Source organism: Phyllobates terribilis, unplaced genomic scaffold (genome assembly GCF_046119375.1).
Source record: "Phyllobates terribilis strain yellow unplaced genomic scaffold, ASM4611937v1 Scaffold_404__1_contigs__length_1715579, whole genome shotgun sequence".
NCBI lineage: Eukaryota > Metazoa > Chordata > Amphibia > Anura > Dendrobatidae > Phyllobates > Phyllobates terribilis.
Window position 1 is genome coordinate 280319 of NW_027363164.1, and position 18051 is coordinate 298369.

General features: G+C 44.0%; 6 non-coding genes and 1 pseudogene across 6 annotated transcripts; all 7 read right to left on the reverse strand.

Annotated features, from left to right (window-relative positions):
• Positions 1 to 4148: 4148 nt before the first annotated feature.
• Positions 4149 to 4339, reverse strand: LOC141225223 (U2 spliceosomal RNA). The gene has a single exon (XR_012292502.1). It is a non-coding gene; the product is annotated as a U2 spliceosomal RNA (small nuclear RNA).
• A 1113-nt stretch (positions 4340 to 5452) lies between these two features.
• LOC141225224 (U2 spliceosomal RNA) lies at positions 5453 to 5643 on the reverse strand. The gene has a single exon (XR_012292503.1). It is a non-coding gene; the product is annotated as a U2 spliceosomal RNA (small nuclear RNA).
• Positions 5644 to 6758: 1115 nt separating this feature from the next.
• Positions 6759 to 6949, reverse strand: LOC141225225 (U2 spliceosomal RNA). The gene has a single exon (XR_012292504.1). It is a non-coding gene; the product is annotated as a U2 spliceosomal RNA (small nuclear RNA).
• A 1115-nt stretch (positions 6950 to 8064) lies between these two features.
• Positions 8065 to 8240, reverse strand: LOC141225636 (U2 spliceosomal RNA; annotated as a pseudogene).
• Positions 8241 to 14471: 6231 nt separating this feature from the next.
• LOC141225226 (U2 spliceosomal RNA) lies at positions 14472 to 14662 on the reverse strand. The gene has a single exon (XR_012292505.1). It is a non-coding gene; the product is annotated as a U2 spliceosomal RNA (small nuclear RNA).
• A 1115-nt stretch (positions 14663 to 15777) lies between these two features.
• LOC141225227 (U2 spliceosomal RNA) lies at positions 15778 to 15968 on the reverse strand. The gene has a single exon (XR_012292506.1). It is a non-coding gene; the product is annotated as a U2 spliceosomal RNA (small nuclear RNA).
• A 1115-nt stretch (positions 15969 to 17083) lies between these two features.
• On the reverse strand, positions 17084 to 17281 carry LOC141225125 (U2 spliceosomal RNA). The gene has a single exon (XR_012292437.1). It is a non-coding gene; the product is annotated as a U2 spliceosomal RNA (small nuclear RNA).
• Positions 17282 to 18051: the final 770 nt, after the last annotated feature.

Consider the following 18051-nt stretch of genomic DNA (forward strand, 5'->3'; position numbering starts at 1 on the left):
GGCCTCCAGTTTTTCAGACTCTTCAAATCACCCTTTTTCGGAATCAATACAACCATACCTGCACGCATACTACCTGCCACCTCCATATTTTCCCACATATACTTACAAAAATCCACAAAATCACTCCCAATCACATCCCACATCATGCGGTAAAATTCTACTGGAAGACCATCCTCCCCCGGCGTCTTATTCAAAGCCATACTACACATAACCTTCCATACTTCATCACTTGTCACAGCATCCATCAGCCTCTCTCTTTCCGCCTCATTCAATTTACTCTCTAACGTACTCAAAACATCATTCTCCAAACACTCATCCCTCCACTTTACAGCATACAAATCCTCATAAAACTTTGCCACTTCCTCACACATATCCTCTCCACTCACCTCGCTTCCATCTGCTCCATTCAACACACACATATTTTGCTTTTTCCCAAAAACCTTCTTGAAAAAAAAACGTGAACATTTTTCATCATACTCCAAATTATCAACTTTTGCTCTAAAGACAATACTCCTCCATTTTTCCAACAAGAACTCATGAACCTCCTTTTTCACTTGTAAAATATCCTCCTCCACCTCCATCCCTCCCTCCCTCAATTTATACAAGAAACTTAAACGTGCATTTAAACTCACAAAATGTCTCCTCTTGACTGCTGCCATCTTATAACCCAAATTTTTGAAAAAAATTTTTGTCTGTTTTTTAACCCAATCCCACCACCCACAAACATTCCCAAAACCATTTTTACACTCACACCACTCCTCATACCGTCTTGCATATTCCTTTCTTACTTCCTCATACTCCAATAACTTAACATTCAACTTCCACAAACCTTTCCCAAACACCCCATTCACATTCACATCCAACTCACACGACATGCACACATGATCTGAAAACAAAACATTCTCCTGCTTATAGTCAACAGGAATCATATTTTTTGAAATAAAACAGTAATCCAATCTAGATTGTATTCTTCCACTTTCGGAAAAGAAGGTATTTAACAAAGGCCTCACTTTACATACACTTTGCATATCATGCAAATCAAAATCACTAACCAACTCTAACAAAGTTTTCCCAGACACATCCACATTCACTCTCCCCACATCACAATTCATATCACCCACAATCACCACAGGCATTCTTCCCGGAACAAAAAGTTTAATTTTTTCAAATAACTTTTTCCGGTCATTTTTCTCCACCGGCGCATAAACATTAATAACACAAAATTTAACATTTTTATACTCAAAATTTGCTAAAATGCACCTCCCCACATCAATCACCACATAATCACTCAAAACCACCTCCCTCCCTTTAACTAAAATCCCCACACCATCATTTTTATTACATGCACTCCCCGACCACACAGATGCTCCATGAGACCATTCATCTCCTCTCACCCCATCCACCACTCCACACTCTTGCAAACAAAAAATCGATGCATTCTTCATAGCCAAAAAATCAAAAATTGCAGCCCTCCTGGCCTTATTTTTAAACACTCTCACATTTTGTGAAATTATAGTAAAACCCATTTTTTCCTTTTTTAAACCTCCTAAAAAAAACGAAAACAGAAAAGTTACAAAAACACTACAAAAACTCCACTCACAAGAAAAAGCCTTTGACTTAAGTCAAAGCTTATAATAGGCATTATCACGCATATTGCAAGGCAACCTTAACCAGCACCCCCACTATCTTCTTCCACCATCTGAACCGAGCAACTCGTTTCCGAGCCGCTAGCAGCATCACCATCACCCCACCTTGCTTTCTTGGCACCCACTTTTCGCTGCGGTGCCTTGATATCTTCTTCATCATTTGCCCCACCACCCTCCCTGTGACATTTTCTACTCCCCCCACCCTCATCGGAGAAGTACTCCTCAATATTCTCAGGATCTGAAGGGTGTGATGACCCTTCCCCAGTTTCCATACAATCTGCAGCATCTACAACGTCCTGAAAGTCCAACGTATCCGGACACCTTCCTTCTCCCGCTGCATTCATCTGCCCCTCCATTCTCCTCAATTCTTTCACAAGCTCCTTCTCCATTTTAGGTGCCTTTTTCTCCTTCTGGTAAGCAGGCCTCAGACTCACAGTTTCAGGGGCAGACCTTTCACTCCGCCTCCTCTGCTCTCTCTCCATTCTAGCAGTTTCTCTTTCTATCTGCTGCAAAACCCTCCTCTCCTCCTCCTCCTTTTTCCTCTCCTTATCAGTTTTCCTGGGCACACCCTGCGGGCAATCTTTAAACATGTGCTCACCACTTCCACACATGTCACAAGCCTTGGGCTTCGGGCACGCACTTGCCACATGCCCCTCCTCTTTGCAGTTACGGCAACATTGCCCTTTCTTACATGCATCCTGCACATGTCCAAAGCAGTAACATTTCCTGCAATACATAGGCTGCCCTACATAGTAAAGGAAGCCCCTATGTCCCGCCACAGAAAAATTCGCAGGAGGATGTCTAAAGCCTCCCACACTTCCAGGATCCTTCTTCAGTTTCACCCGAAACTTGTATTTGCAGTTGAAAATACCTAAAGAATTAAACTGCTTTTCCCCTTTACGCACATAATCACAGTACCGTGCAAGGAAGCCTTCAAGCAATGCTGGCTCAGTAAAAGGGTTATAAACTGTTACCCACACAATCTTTTCTTGAAGTCCAAACAAGGGTTCAAACCACACCCCTTCCAAGAAAGGATCATCAGTGTGACTCCGAAGCCACTCAAACACATCAAGGCAGGTATTTTCTTCTACAAAAGTCACGTCATATGTACCTGATTTAGGAAACTCGTTGACGCTGTAGAAGTCGCCTCGTTTTGCTCCAGCTTTTCCTTCCAAAAGTTTCTCCACGATGAAGGACACATTATTCCTCTCGGAAACTGATGGATCCACTCCAATTCGGATAGTATTCTTCACGAAGTTCATCTTCAAAACCTGTCGGTATAATACCACAGAAAATCGCCAAATCCTTTCGCAAAAAGGCCTGGATTCCTCCAGAGAACTCGCACCTATCAGGCTGCAACCAAATGGTCTTAGCCAAAAGGCCGAGAAGCGATAACCAGAATTGGTTTCAAACTACGGAGCCACCCAAGGATCCTGAAAAGTCCATTTGTGGAGATGAGCTCCTGGACTCCCGTTAAGAAGACATGTTGTCAACCTCTAGATCCCTTACATGCCTGCACTTTTCGGCTTGCTGCTGCTGCAATCCACGCGTTTTAGATCTGCATAACTCCACCTCTTTAAACACAGCACCTTCACCCCCTGCTGTTCCCACCCGCCTCAACACCGTTGGAAGGGAGGAGAACCAATTAAGGCGGGGGGTGGGGTGGAACGAGCAGCTGTCTAACCTTAGCAGGAGGGCTCCTGATTACATACCTCTCCTGCTGCTGCTGGCTGTCCAGCAGCAGACTGAAGGTGGCTGCTGCTGTGCACAGGTATATAAAGGCTCAGAGCCTATTATGACACGCGCAGCCAGCGTTCCATTGCCACATTCCATCTACTGCAGGCAGGATACCTGGCTGGCTGAATGTCGCTGAGAAGCTCACAGAGACCGCCATAAGCAACAGTTTAACAGAATGTCACAGACTAATCAACCAAACTTTTTGGGTTGGGTTCTCTTTTATAGTCTGCAGGCATTAAATGAAAGAAGTCAGTGTTCCAGCAGAAGGAGACAACGTTTCAGAAAAGGCATTGTAGCAAACCAAAAAAGAAATTTTAAGCGCAGCAGAGTAACCAGCGCACATACCTGTTAGCTCAGGTGAGTTTAAAAGGCTGCTGTTGATAACAAGGGCATTTGCTAAATAGATGGTGTGTGTGCAACAATATACTGAAAGGTCAATTATATTGTGCAGCTTATCTCACCACCTGTAGTTATTTAGGTGAAAGCTCCAAAATGCTTGCCTAATATGTCTGTTTATCCAAAAGGAAGTAAAAAGGGAGAGCTAGAAAGATAGCATTGCATCACATTACATGGCAATGCAATGCACAGTTGCTGAAGTTGAACCAAAATGAGCTTGTAATCTGGCTTCTGCAACTTTGAACATGAAAAATCCAATGAGGAGAAGAAAAGCAAAGCCAAAGAGTCCATCCCAAAATCCGACAAACAAGCAAAATGAACAAAAAACATTGAATTCAATTCTTTCTGATTTTAGAAACTGCATTAAAGAAGGGGTGCACCGGTCCTGGAGATACTGCAATACCAGGTCAATGCGTGGAGTGGACAGAGCAAGCTCTTTTTCCATCTCCCTGTTCTAAAAATCCATTTAATATATGGTCCCCAGATAGGGGACGTATCAGATATTAAACTGATAAGAACAGATACTACACTTGATCTTAGCCAAAAGGCCGAGAAGCGATAACCAGAATTGGTTTCAAACTACGGAGCCACCCAAGGATCCTGAAAAGTCCATTTGTGGAGATGAGCTCCTGGACTCCCGTTAAGAAGACATGTTGTCAACCTCTAGATCCCTTACATGCCTGCACTTTTCGGCTTGCTGCTGCTGCAATCCACGCGTTTTAGATCTGCATAACTCCACCTCTTTAAACACAGCACCTTCACCCCCTGCTGTTCCCACCCGCCTCAACACCGTTGGAAGGGAGGAGAACCAATTAAGGCGGGGGGTGGGGTGGAACGAGCAGCTGTCTACCCTTAGCAGGAGGGCTCCTGATTACATACCTCTCCTGCTGCTGCTGCTGCTGGCTGTCCAGCAGCAGACTGAAGGTGGCTGCTGCTGTGCACAGGTATATAAAGGCTCAGAGCCTATTATGACACGCGCAGCCAGCGTTCCATTGCCACATTCCATCTACTGCAGGCAGGATACCTGGCTGGCTGAATGTCGCTGAGAAGCTCACAGAGACCGCCATAAGCAACAGTTTAACAGAATGCCACAGACTAATCAACCAAACTTTTTGGGTTGGGTTCTCTTTTATAGTCTGCAGGCATTAAATGAAAGAAGTCAGTGTTCCAGCAGAGGGAGACAACGTTTCAGAAAAGGCATTGTAGCAAACCAAAAAAGAAATTTTAAGCGCAGCAGAGTAACCAGCGCACATACCTGTTAGCTCAGGTGAGTTTAAAAGGCTGCTGTTGATAACAAGGGCATTTGCTAAATAGATGGTGTGTGTGCAACAATATACTGAAAGGTCAATTATTGTGCAGCTTATCTCACCACCTGTAGTTATTTAGGTGAAAGCTCCAAAATGCTTGCCTAATATGTCTGTTTATCCAAAAGGAAGTAAAAAGGGAGAGCTAGAAAGATAGCATTGCATCACATTACATGGCAATGCAATGCACAGTTGCTGAAGTTGAACCAAAATGAGCTTGTAATCTGGCTTCTGCAACTTTGAACATGAAAAATCCAATGAGGAGAAGAAAAGCAAAGCCAAAGAGTCCATCCCAAAATCCGACAAACAAGCAAAATGAACAAAAAACATTGAATTCAATTCTTTCTGATTTTAGAAACTGCATTAAAGAAGGGGTGCACCGGTCCTGGAGATACTGCAATACCAGGTCAATGCGTGGAGTGGACAGAGCAAGCTCTTTTTCCATCTCCCTGTTCTAAAAATCCATTTAATATATGGTCCCCAGATAGGGGACGTATCAGATATTAAACTGATAAGAACAGATACTACACTTGATCTTAGCCAAAAGGCCGAGAAGCGATAACCAGAATTGGTTTCAAACTACGGAGCCACCCAAGGATCCTGAAAAGTCCATTTGTGGAGATGAGCTCCTGGACTCCCGTTAAGAAGACATGTTGTCAACCTCTAGATCCCTTACATGCCTGCACTTTTCGGCTTGCTGCTGCTGCAATCCACGCGTTTTAGATCTGCATAACTCCACCTCTTTAAACACAGCACCTTCACCCCCTGCTGTTCCCACCCGCCTCAACACCGTTGGAAGGGAGGAGAACCAATTAAGGCGGGGGGTGGGGTGGAACGAGCAGCTGTCTACCCTTAGCAGGAGGGCTCCTGATTACATACCTCTCCTGCTGCTGCTGCTGCTGGCTGTCCAGCAGCAGACTGAAGGTGGCTGCTGCTGTGCACAGGTATATAAAGGCTCAGAGCCTATTATGACACGCGCAGCCAGCGTTCCATTGCCACATTCCATCTACTGCAGGCAGGATACCTGGCTGGCTGAATGTCGCTGAGAAGCTCACAGAGACCGCCATAAGCAACAGTTTAACAGAATGCCACAGACTAATCAACCAAACTTTTTGGGTTGGGTTCTCTTTTATAGTCTGCAGGCATTAAATGAAAGAAGTCAGTGTTCCAGCAGAGGGAGACAACGTTTCAGAAAAGGCATTGTAGCAAACCAAAAAAGAAATTTTAAGCGCAGCAGAGTAACCAGCGCACATACCTGTTAGCTCAGGTGAGTTTAAAAGGCTGCTGTTGATAACAAGGGCATTTGCTAAATAGATGGTGTGTGTGCAACAATATACTGAAAGGTCAATTATATTGTGCAGCTTATCTCACCACCTGTAGTTATTTAGGTGAAAGCTCCAAAATGCTTGCCTAATATGTCTGTTTATCCAAAAGGAAGTAAAAAGGGAGAGCTAGAAAGATAGCATTGCATCACATTACATGGCAATGCAATGCACAGTTGCTGAAGTTGAACCAAAATGAGCTTGTAATCTGGCTTCTGCAACTTTGAACATGAAAAATCCAATGAGGAGAAGAAAAGCAAAGCCAAAGAGTCCATCCCAAAATCCGACAAACAAGCAAAATGAACAAAAAACATTGAATTCAATTCTTTCTGATTTTAGAAACTGCATTAAAGAAGGGGTGCACCGGTCCTGGAGATACTGCAATACCAGGTCAATGCGTGGAGTGGACAGAGCAAGCTCTTTTTCCATCTCCCTGTTCTAAAAATCCATTTAATATATGGTCCCCAGATAGGGGACGTATCAGATATTAAACTGATAAGAACAGATACTACACTTGATCTTAGCCAAAAGGCCGAGAAGCGATAACCAGAATTGGTTTCAAACTACGGAGCCACCCAAGGATCCTGAAAAGTCCATTTGTGGAGATGAGCTCCTGGACTCCCGTTAAGAAGACATGTTGTCAACCTCTAGATCCCTTACATGCCTGCACTTTTCGGCTTGCTGCTGCTGCAATCCACGCGTTTTAGATCTGCATAACTCCACCTCTTTAAACACAGCACCTTCACCCCCTGCTGTTCCCACCCGCCTCAACACCGTTGGAAGGGAGGAGAACCAATTAAGGCGGGGGGTGGGGTGGAACGAGCAGCTGTCTACCCTTAGCAGGAGGGCTCCTGATTACATACCTCTCCTGCTGCTGCTGCTGCTGGCTGTCCAGCAGCAGACTGAAGGTGGCTGCTGCTGTGCAGAGGTATATAAAGGCTCAGAGCCTATTATGACACGCGCAGCCAGCGTTCCATTGCCACATTCCATCTACTGCAGGCAGGATACCTGGCTGGCTGAATGTCGCTGAGAAGCTCACAGAGACCGCCATAAGCAACAGTTTAACAGAATGCCACAGACTAATCAACCAAACTTTTTGGGTTGGGTTCTCTTTTATAGTCTGCAGGCATTAAATGAAAGAAGTCAGTGTTCCAGCAGAGGGAGACAACGTTTCAGAAAAGGCATTGTAGCAAACCAAAAAAGAAATTTTAAGCGCAGCAGAGTAACCAGCGCACATACCTGTTAGCTCAGGTGAGTTTAAAAGGCTGCTGTTGATAACAAGGGCATTTGCTAAATAGATGGTGTGTGTGCAACAATATACTGAAAGGTCAATTATATTGTGCAGCTTATCTCACCACCTGTAGTTATTTAGGTGAAAGCTCCAAAATGCTTGCCTAATATGTCTGTTTATCCAAAAGGAAGTAAAAAGGGAGAGCTAGAAAGATAGCATTGCATCACATTACATGGCAATGCAATGCACAGTTGCTGAAGTTGAACCAAAATGAGCTTGTAATCTGGCTTCTGCAACTTTGAACATGAAAAATCCAATGAGGAGAAGAAAAGCAAAGCCAAAGAGTCCATCCCAAAATCCGACAAACAAGCAAAATGAACAAAAAACATTGAATTCAATTCTTTCTGATTTTAGAAACTGCATTAAAGAAGGGGTGCACCGGTCCTGGAGATACTGCAATACCAGGTCAATGCGTGGAGTGGACAGAGCAAGCTCTTTTTCCATCTCCCTGTTCTAAAAATCCATTTAATATATGGTCCCCAGATAGGGGACGTATCAGATATTAAACTGATAAGAACAGATTTTGCGTTTATATTTAAAATATCGTAGTCTTTATCTTTTCTTCAGAGCTTTAAAATAACATCTTCCATAGGTGATAGTTCCATATACTCAGGGCTCTTTTCTTTCCAAGCTTCTTCATATCCATTAGGTAGTACATATAAATTTCACTTAATGCCAGTCTTATACAATCCTTGACTTCTATATAGTCTCTTTTAAACAACAATATGTTTCTGGTCTTCCATAGAGCACTTTTAACACAACTCAAAGTGCACCATAAAACTCTCTCTTTTTCTTTCGTCATGTTTGGTAAAATCCCATATAAAACCACTTCATGGCTTAAAAAATTAAGACCAGATAAAAATTTTAAAAGCTCACCACAGTCTTTCCACACTTGCTGTGCAAAATCACAATTCCAAATAAGGTGCATAGTAGTCTCATCATTATTGCACTGATGCCTCGGGCAGGTTTGTATAGTGCTAAGTCTTCTTTTATACTGGAAATCACGAGTCGGTAAACATTCCTGCACAATCATCCAAGCTAAGTCTTTATGTTGATTCATCAGGTAAGGTGCATTTGTTAAATTCCATATTTTAGTGACTCTGCTATATGAATAATGGCTTATGGGCGTCAAAGTTTCTTTCTTTTTTAATTGCTGCAGCAGCTTCCTTGCATTCTTCAATGTCTCCATCTCAAAAGAATCTAGGCCATATAATCTGATAACTTTCTCCAGGATGGCATATTGTTGTGGAGGGGATAACAACACTGGGCTTGTTAAAGAAATGGATATCCACTTTCGCCTCCTAAAAATGTGGCCAGCTGCATATCTTAAAAAATGTGCCCAAGGGCTTGAAGCAAACATATATTTAAAACAGAGGCTAAAAAACTTGGAGTATAAAAACAGTTTGACGTTGGGAACATCCTTACCACCAAGGTGGTGCATCTTGTACATTGTTTCTCTCTTCACCTTTTCGAACTTAGAGTTCCACACAAATTCAAACAGCATTCTCTGTAATCTTCTCGCTGTAAGGTCACTTGGGGGATAAACATAACTGAGATATAACATGACAGGAAGCAGAAGGGCCTTAATAATTAAAACTTTACCTTCGATTGTTAATTTTCTTAATTTCCAAAAGTCAATCTTCTTTTGTATTTTGTCCCTTACTCCATCCCAGCTCTTCATTCCATCATTCTGTCGATCAAAAATCACGCCCAGAATTTTAATCTTCTCTGACTGCATCGGGAGATCAGGGATGGACACATCCGCCCAATTGCCACGGACAAAACAATCACATTTCTCAATGTTTAACTTAAAACCTGAGGCTTCACAAAAAAAATTGGTCGTTCTTATAGCTCTCCTGAGAGCGGCAGGTGATGAACAAAAAATAGTAATATCATCCATGTAGCCCATTACCTTCACATCTCTTCCATGTCCTCCAGGGATAGGGACACCTTTAATCACTTTATCCTCTCGTAGCATAGATAAAAGAGGCTCTATTGCACATATAAATAGCACTGGGGACAAAGGGCAGCCTTGCTTCACACCTGAATGCAAAAACACTTCATTAGACAAAAATCCATTGATTAAAATTTTACTAAAAGAGTTCTTATATAAAAGTGCCACTTGCTTGATAAAAATTTCAGGGAAGCCCATTTTTTTTAAAACCAACCATAAAAAACAATGAGAGACACGATCAAAAGCCTTTTGAAAATCCAACGATAAAATTGCTAAGTCTTGCTTCCTGGATTGCTGGTACCATATGACATCGCGGATGGTATTGAGATGCTCCGCAACTCCTCTTCCTGGCACCCCACATACCTGGTCTTCATAAATAACTTTGGATAAAACTTTTTTAAAACGGTTCACTAAAATTTTGGACATCAACTTGTAATCAACATTCAACAGTGTGATTGGTCTCCAGTTTGCCAGATGGGATTTGGCTCCTTTTTTAAAAATCAGGGAGACCAGACCACTTCTCCAAGATATAGGCAGGATATCACACTTAAAAGCTTCTTTGATTACTAAAAACAAGTCGGGTTTTAAAAAATTCCAAAATTCACGATAAAATTCAACAGGCAAACCGTCAGAACCAGGGGTTTTCCCATAGGAAAAACTTTTGATAGCAGCATCTACTTCCGACAAGGTGACTTCAGTGCATAACAATTCTTGGTCTTCGCGGCTCAGACTATTTTTTAATGAATTAAGGGCATCTTCAGTAAAAGACTGGTCTATAGTTTTCTCATTAAAAAGCTGCTGATAAAACTGGTGAGCTTGGTTGAGCATACCTTCAGTTGTAGTTTCACCCTCTAATTCTGTTATCATTTCCTTAGCAGCAACTACTTTTTTAAAAAAAAATCTTGAGCACTTTTCATTTTTCTCCATCACTTCAATTTTTGAGTTATAAATTATTTCCTTACCCTTCGACTCTATACTCTTTTTAATTTCTTTTTTTGTTGCTTCAATTAAATCGTCCATTTCAAGTCCCACATCTCTTAGTTGATAACAGGTCTGCAATTTAGTAATAAGCCTTTTATGCCAAGCGGACTTTTCTCTTGCATTGGCTATGCTGACCTTGATAAAAAAACTTTTTATCTTCATCTTGCTGTATTCCCACCATTCTAGCAGAGTTAAAAATTTTTGTTGTTTTGTTCTTAAATAATTAAAAAACGCTTTAAAATCTGTTCTTACCTTAGGATCTTGTAACAATGTTGTATTTAGCCTCCAAACTCCTCTTGCCTTGACAAGCCCAGGTAATTCTAACTCTGATAGCAACATCTTATGATCTGAAAAAATGTTTGGGATTAAGACAACAGATTTGACATTCACATATTGGGACATGAAAATAAAATCAATACGAGATTTAGAAGAAGAGTTCTCCCAAGTATAACCGGGATCATTACTACGGATCTCTTTCCAGGAGTCTCTAAGAAAAAAATCAGTTAACAAATCCTTTAGTTGTTTCTCTGTTTTGTCTTTTTTCGGAACGGTGGAACTCCCGCTTCTCCCTTCACCAGGCAAGACACAATTGAAATCCCCACAGAACATCAGAGGCGATGAACCAGGTAGGTAATATTGCACATCTTCAAACAACTGATGTCTCTCTTCCTTCACCGGAGAAGCATAAATGTTCAAAAGTCTAAAGTCCACACCTTTAAAACTAATATTTAAGAAAAGAGCACGTCCAGAAGAAATGTCCACAAAAGAGTTGATTTTAAAGTCATGCGACCTAAACAGCACTCCAATGCCAGAGGAACGATTTTCATTATCTCCGGACCAGATAGAGGGCCCATGAGGCCAATCTTTTCTTAAATCTGCATAATTCATATCAAAGTCAATGTTACATTCTTGCAAACAAAAGACATCACAGTCCACTGTTGACAGGTAGGAAAACAAAGCAGCCCTTCTTGTAGAGCCCCTTATACTCCTCACATTGAGCGAGGCTACTTTAATTGATGAGGTCATGATAGGATAGTTCAGGTCACACTACTGTCAGAATCAGACATAAAGCCCACCGATGTTAACGGGCTCTGCACTTCTGAGTCCGAAAAAGAAATGTTTATAGGGTCTGAAGGCCTTGGCTCCTCAGGAGGGGCAGCGGGAGCCATTGGCTTGTATTGCAGAAGACTTGGTTTTAATGGACACTTCTTGGAAGTCTCCCTGGCCACATTCTCATCAGACCTATCATCTGTTTTCCTTTTCCTACGAGTTTCCAGCTCCATTGCTTCTTCCTCCGAGCTAAATGTCCCGATTTCAGCAGAGGGACTCCCCTCCACCACCATATCACCCGGATCAGAATCAGCAGCCCAGTCCTTAGATGAAGCTTCCCTCCTCTCAGGACGGACAGGTTTCTCAGCTGGAGGTTTCTGCATAGACGTGGGCTTATGCGCAGCAGGAATAGGAGAACTGGCAGGTTTTCCCTGCGCAGCAGGCACTGAAGTGCTTGTGGACCCGCCTACAGGGGGTTGTGTTCGCACAGTAGATACAGGAGCACTGGTGGGACCCCCCTTAGCAGCAGGAGCAGGAGGGTTGGTTGGCTTCCTCTGTGCAGCAGGTGCAGACGTACCACCTGATGTACTAGCAGGCTTGGTCTGTGGAGCAGGTACTGGAGAGCTAGAAGACTGCCCCCGCGCTGTAGACGCACCCGCAGGAGCAGGAACAGCAGAGGGTTGCCTCTGCCCCCCGGGAGCAGATGGAGGCACACGGGCAGGTTGCTTTGCCAGCGTTTCAGCATAGGTTTCCGCCTTTTTCTTCAAAGGACACTCCCGGAAGGAGTGACCTGGGACCCGGCAGATGTTGCACACCATCTCATTGGTACAGTCCATTGTGGCATGTCCATGCTTGTAGCACTTCTTACAGATTGCCACCTCCTCCTTGCAGTTCTCATAAGTGTGACCGAAACACATGCATTTCCGGCAGAAGAGGGGCATGTCCGGGTAGAAGAGGCGCCCCCGCTCCCTACCGATCAGGAAACTTGACGGAGGATGACGCTGACCACCAATGCCATTTGGATCTTCACAAAATTTAACAAAAAATTTATGCTTTCCCGTCCAGAGGTTTTCCTCATTCATGACCTTGTGGGAATACCGCAGTTCTGGGAAATAGTTTTGAAGAAAGCAAATAATATTAACTAAGGGAACATGAGGGTTGCTCATCTGAACCACGAGCGGCTTCTCTCCACCGGAGTAAAGGATGACAAAGGTGAGTCCTTTAAGATCCTCATCTGAAAGGTGCAGGTGAATCTGGCGGAAGAGGTTCTGGCACGCATACTCCGACTCCAGAGTCAAAGTGAAGGAACCGGGGCGATCTTGAAGGGCCAGGATGTCTTCCCTCTTTACTCCTAGGATCTCCAGCAGCACTCTCCTCACGAAAAACTTCAAGGTCATCTTCTCCTTGGATGCATCGTCCACTTCGATCTTGAAAGAGTTCTTGATGCGAAGGTCACCAGCTCTGGCATAGCGCACTGCGGCCGCTACTGCTGATGCCATCTTCAAAAGGTAGATAGGGTCGATCGCCTTCTTGGTTTCTTTGCGTATCTGCCCCCTAAAGCAGCATGAGGCTTAAGACGGCTTTTACACCGCCGATGCCTCAAGGCCAAGGGCACGATTGGCTTAGAATCCTTCTGGCAAGATGTGGTATCTTAGCCAAAAGGCCGAGAAGCGATAACCAGAATTGGTTTCAAACTACGGAGCCACCCAAGGATCCTGAAAAGTCCATTTGTGGAGATGAGCTCCTGGACTCCCGTTAAGAAGACATGTTGTCAACCTCTAGATCCCTTACATGCCTGCACTTTTCGGCTTGCTGCTGCTGCAATCCACGCGTTTTAGATCTGCATAACTCCACCTCTTTAAACACAGCACCTTCACCCCCTGCTGTTCCCACCCGCCTCAACACCGTTGGAAGGGAGGAGAACCAATTAAGGCGGGGGGTGGGGTGGAACGAGCAGCTGTCTACCCTTAGCAGGAGGGCTCCTGATTACATACCTCTCCTGCTGCTGCTGCTGCTGGCTGTCCAGCAGCAGACTGAAGGTGGCTGCTGCTGTGCACAGGTATATAAAGGCTCAGAGCCTATTATGACACGCGCAGCCAGCGTTCCATTGCCACATTCCATCTACTGCAGGCAGGATACCTGGCTGGCTGAATGTCGCTGAGAAGCTCACAGAGACCGCCATAAGCAACAGTTTAACAGAATGCCACAGACTAATCAACCAAACTTTTTGGGTTGGGTTCTCTTTTATAGTCTGCAGGCATTAAATGAAAGAAGTCAGTGTTCCAGCAGAAGGAGACAACGTTTCAGAAAAGGCATTGTAGCAAACCAAAAAAGAAATTTTAAGCGCAGCAGAGTAACCAGCGCACATACCTGTTAGCTCAGGTGAGTTTAAAAGGCTGCTGTTGATAACAAGGGCATTTGCTAAATAGATGGTGTGTGTGCAACAATATACTGAAAGGTCAATTATATTGTGCAGCTTATCTCACCACCTGTAGTTATTTAGGTGAAAGCTCCAAAATGCTTGCCTAATATGTCTGTTTATCCAAAAGGAAGTAAAAAGGGAGAGCTAGAAAGATAGCATTGCATCACATTACATGGCAATGCAATGCACAGTTGCTGAAGTTGAACCAAAATGAGCTTGTAATCTGGCTTCTGCAACTTTGAACATGAAAAATCCAATGAGGAGAAGAAAAGCAAAGCCAAAGAGTCCATCCCAAAATCCGACAAACAAGCAAAATGAACAAAAAACATTGAATTCAATTCTTTCTGATTTTAGAAACTGCATTAAAGAAGGGGTGCACCGGTCCTGGAGATACTGCAATACCAGGTCAATGCGTGGAGTGGACAGAGCAAGCTCTTTTTCCATCTCCCTGTTCTAAAAATCCATTTAATATATGGTCCCCAGATAGGGGACGTATCAGATATTAAACTGATAAGAACAGATACTACACTTGATCTTAGCCAAAAGGCCGAGAAGCGATAACCAGAATTGGTTTCAAACTACGGAGCCACCCAAGGATCCTGAAAAGTCCATTTGTGGAGATGAGCTCCTGGACTCCCGTTAAGAAGACATGTTGTCAACCTCTAGATCCCTTACATGCCTGCACTTTTCGGCTTGCTGCTGCTGCAATCCACGCGTTTTAGATCTGCATAACTCCACCTCTTTAAACACAGCACCTTCACCCCCTGCTGTTCCCACCCGCCTCAACACCGTTGGAAGGGAGGAGAACCAATTAAGGCGGGGGGTGGGGTGGAACGAGCAGCTGTCTACCCTTAGCAGGAGGGCTCCTGATTACATACCTCTCCTGCTGCTGCTGCTGCTGGCTGTCCAGCAGCAGACTGAAGGTGGCTGCTGCTGTGCACAGGTATATAAAGGCTCAGAGCCTATTATGACACGCGCAGCCAGCGTTCCATTGCCACATTCCATCTACTGCAGGCAGGATACCTGGCTGGCTGAATGTCGCTGAGAAGCTCACAGAGACCGCCATAAGCAACAGTTTAACAGAATGCCACAGACTAATCAACCAAACTTTTTGGGTTGGGTTCTCTTTTATAGTCTGCAGGCATTAAATGAAAGAAGTCAGTGTTCCAGCAGAGGGAGACAACGTTTCAGAAAAGGCATTGTAGCAAACCAAAAAAGAAATTTTAAGCGCAGCAGAGTAACCAGCGCACATACCTGTTAGCTCAGGTGAGTTTAAAAGGCTGCTGTTGATAACAAGGGCATTTGCTAAATAGATGGTGTGTGTGCAACAATATACTGAAAGGTCAATTATATTGTGCAGCTTATCTCACCACCTGTAGTTATTTAGGTGAAAGCTCCAAAATGCTTGCCTAATATGTCTGTTTATCCAAAAGGAAGTAAAAAGGGAGAGCTAGAAAGATAGCATTGCATCACATTACATGGCAATGCAATGCACAGTTGCTGAAGTTGAACCAAAATGAGCTTGTAATCTGGCTTCTGCAACTTTGAACATGAAAAATCCAATGAGGAGAAGAAAAGCAAAGCCAAAGAGTCCATCCCAAAATCCGACAAACAAGCAAAATGAACAAAAAACATTGAATTCAATTCTTTCTGATTATAGAAACTGCATTAAAGAAGGGGTGCACCGGTCCTGGAGATACTGCAATACCAGGTCAATGCGTGGAGTGGACAGAGCAAGCTCTTTTTCCATCTCCCTGTTCTAAAAATCCATTTAATATATGGTCCCCAGATAGGGGACGTATCAGATATTAAACTGATAAGAACAGATACTACACTTGATCTTAGCCAAAAGGCCGAGAAGCGATAACCAGAATTGGTTTCAAACTACGGAGCCACCCAAGGATCCTGAAAAGTCCATTTGTGGAGATGAGCTCCTGGACTCCCGTTAAGAAGACATGTTGTCAACCTCTAGATCCCTTACATGCCTGCACTTTTCGGCTTGCTGCTGCTGCAATCCACGCGTTTTAGATCTGCATAACTCCACCTCTTTAAACACAGCACCTTCACCCCCTGCTGTTCCCACCCGCCTCAACACCGTTGGAAGGGAGGAGAACCAATTAAGGCGGGGGGTGGGGTGGAACGAGCAGCTGTCTACCCTTAGCAGGAGGGCTCCTGATTACATACCTCTCCTGCTGCTGCTGCTGCTGGCTGTCCAGCAGCAGACTGAAGGTGGCTGCTGCTGTGCACAGGTATATAAAGGCTCAGAGCCTATTATGACACGTGCAGCCAGCGTTCCATTGCCACATTCCATCTACTGCAGGCAGGATACCTGGCTGGCTGAATGTCGCTGAGAAGCTCACAGAGACCGCCATAAGCAACAGTTTAACAGAATGCCACAGACTAATCAACCAAACTTTTTGGGTTGGGTTCTCTTTTATAGTCTGCAGGCATTAAATGAAAGAAGTCAGTGTTCCAGCAGAGGGAGACAACGTTTCAGAAAAGGCATTGTAGCAAACCAAAAAAGAAATTTTAAGCGCAGCAGAGTAACCAGCGCACATACCTGTTAGCTCAGGTGAGTTTAAAAGGCTGCTGTTGATAACAAGGGCATTTGCTAAATAGATGGTGTGTGTGCAACAATATACTGAAAGGTCAATTATATTGTGCAGCTTATCTCACCACCTGTAGTTATTTAGGTGAAAGCTCCAAAATGCTTGCCTAATATGTCTGTTTATCCAAAAGGAAGTAAAAAGGGAGAGCTAGAAAGAAAGCATTGCATCACATTACATGGCAATGCAATGCACAGTTGCTGAAGTTGAACCAAAATGAGCTTGTAATCTGGCTTCTGCAACTTTGAACATGAAAAATCCAATGAGGAGAAGAAAAGCAAAGCCAAAGAGTCCATCCCAAAATCCGACAAACAAGCAAAATGAACAAAAAACATTGAATTCAATTCTTTCTGATTTTAGAAACTGCATTAAAGAAAGGGTGCACCGGTCCTGGAGATACTGCAATACCAGGTCAATGCGTGGAGTGGACAGAGCAAGCTCTTTTTCCATCTCCCTGTTCTAAAAATCCATTTAATATATGGTCCCCAGATAGGGGATGTATCAGATATTAAACTGATAAGAACAGATTTTTTTTTTTTTCTTTCTTTTTTTTTTCGAAAGCCCGAATTCGTGTACAAAACCCGAGTGCGCTTAAAAAAGTGACAAGTGCCACAAAAAAAGTGCACTAGGATGCTGGTCTTCTTGAAACCCTCTCCAAAAGGAGAAGGGTCCCCCAAACCATTCCCCGTCCCTCCGAGCCAGAAGGCCACAGCGAGGAACAGGGACAAATAGCCACCTCCAGCCGGAGCCAGAGGCGACCCAATCTTACCCCCAGCACCTGCCCGAGTTCTCACCCGAGCAAGGCACTGGGAGCCAAAGACTGTGCTCCCCTCCCGGAAGAGGGGAGCCAACAACGCTCTCCTCCCGAAAGAGGAGAGCCAGGGGGGTTCAGGGGGGAGCGGAACCTGATGGCCACACACTCCCCCCCTAGACCTGCCAAGAGAGGAACCCGTAAGGGAACCGCATCCCGACAAAATCCTAGCAGGACGTGACACACGTGAATAAGTGGACACACAGTGACAAAGAAATTAAATAAATAGTGAAGGTTTCACAGTATAATACTGCCCGGACCTTCGACCGGGAATTGAAAAATTCCCCATCCTAAGGCCAGAAGGCCCGGAATAAGGGTGTGTGTGAAAAAAGAAATATTGAAGTGCTAGTGCAAATGTGCCATAAACTCAAGTGGGGTTCCCAATCCCAGTGAGTTAAGGCACCCCAGGGTCACCACTCCTGGGGCACTTCACACTTCGGGCTTTCGATCTTCCCCGGCTCAATGGCGTCGATCCTGGGGGGCCATGCTTTCCACCAGATGACTATATTAGCCACCTGGCGTACTAACAAG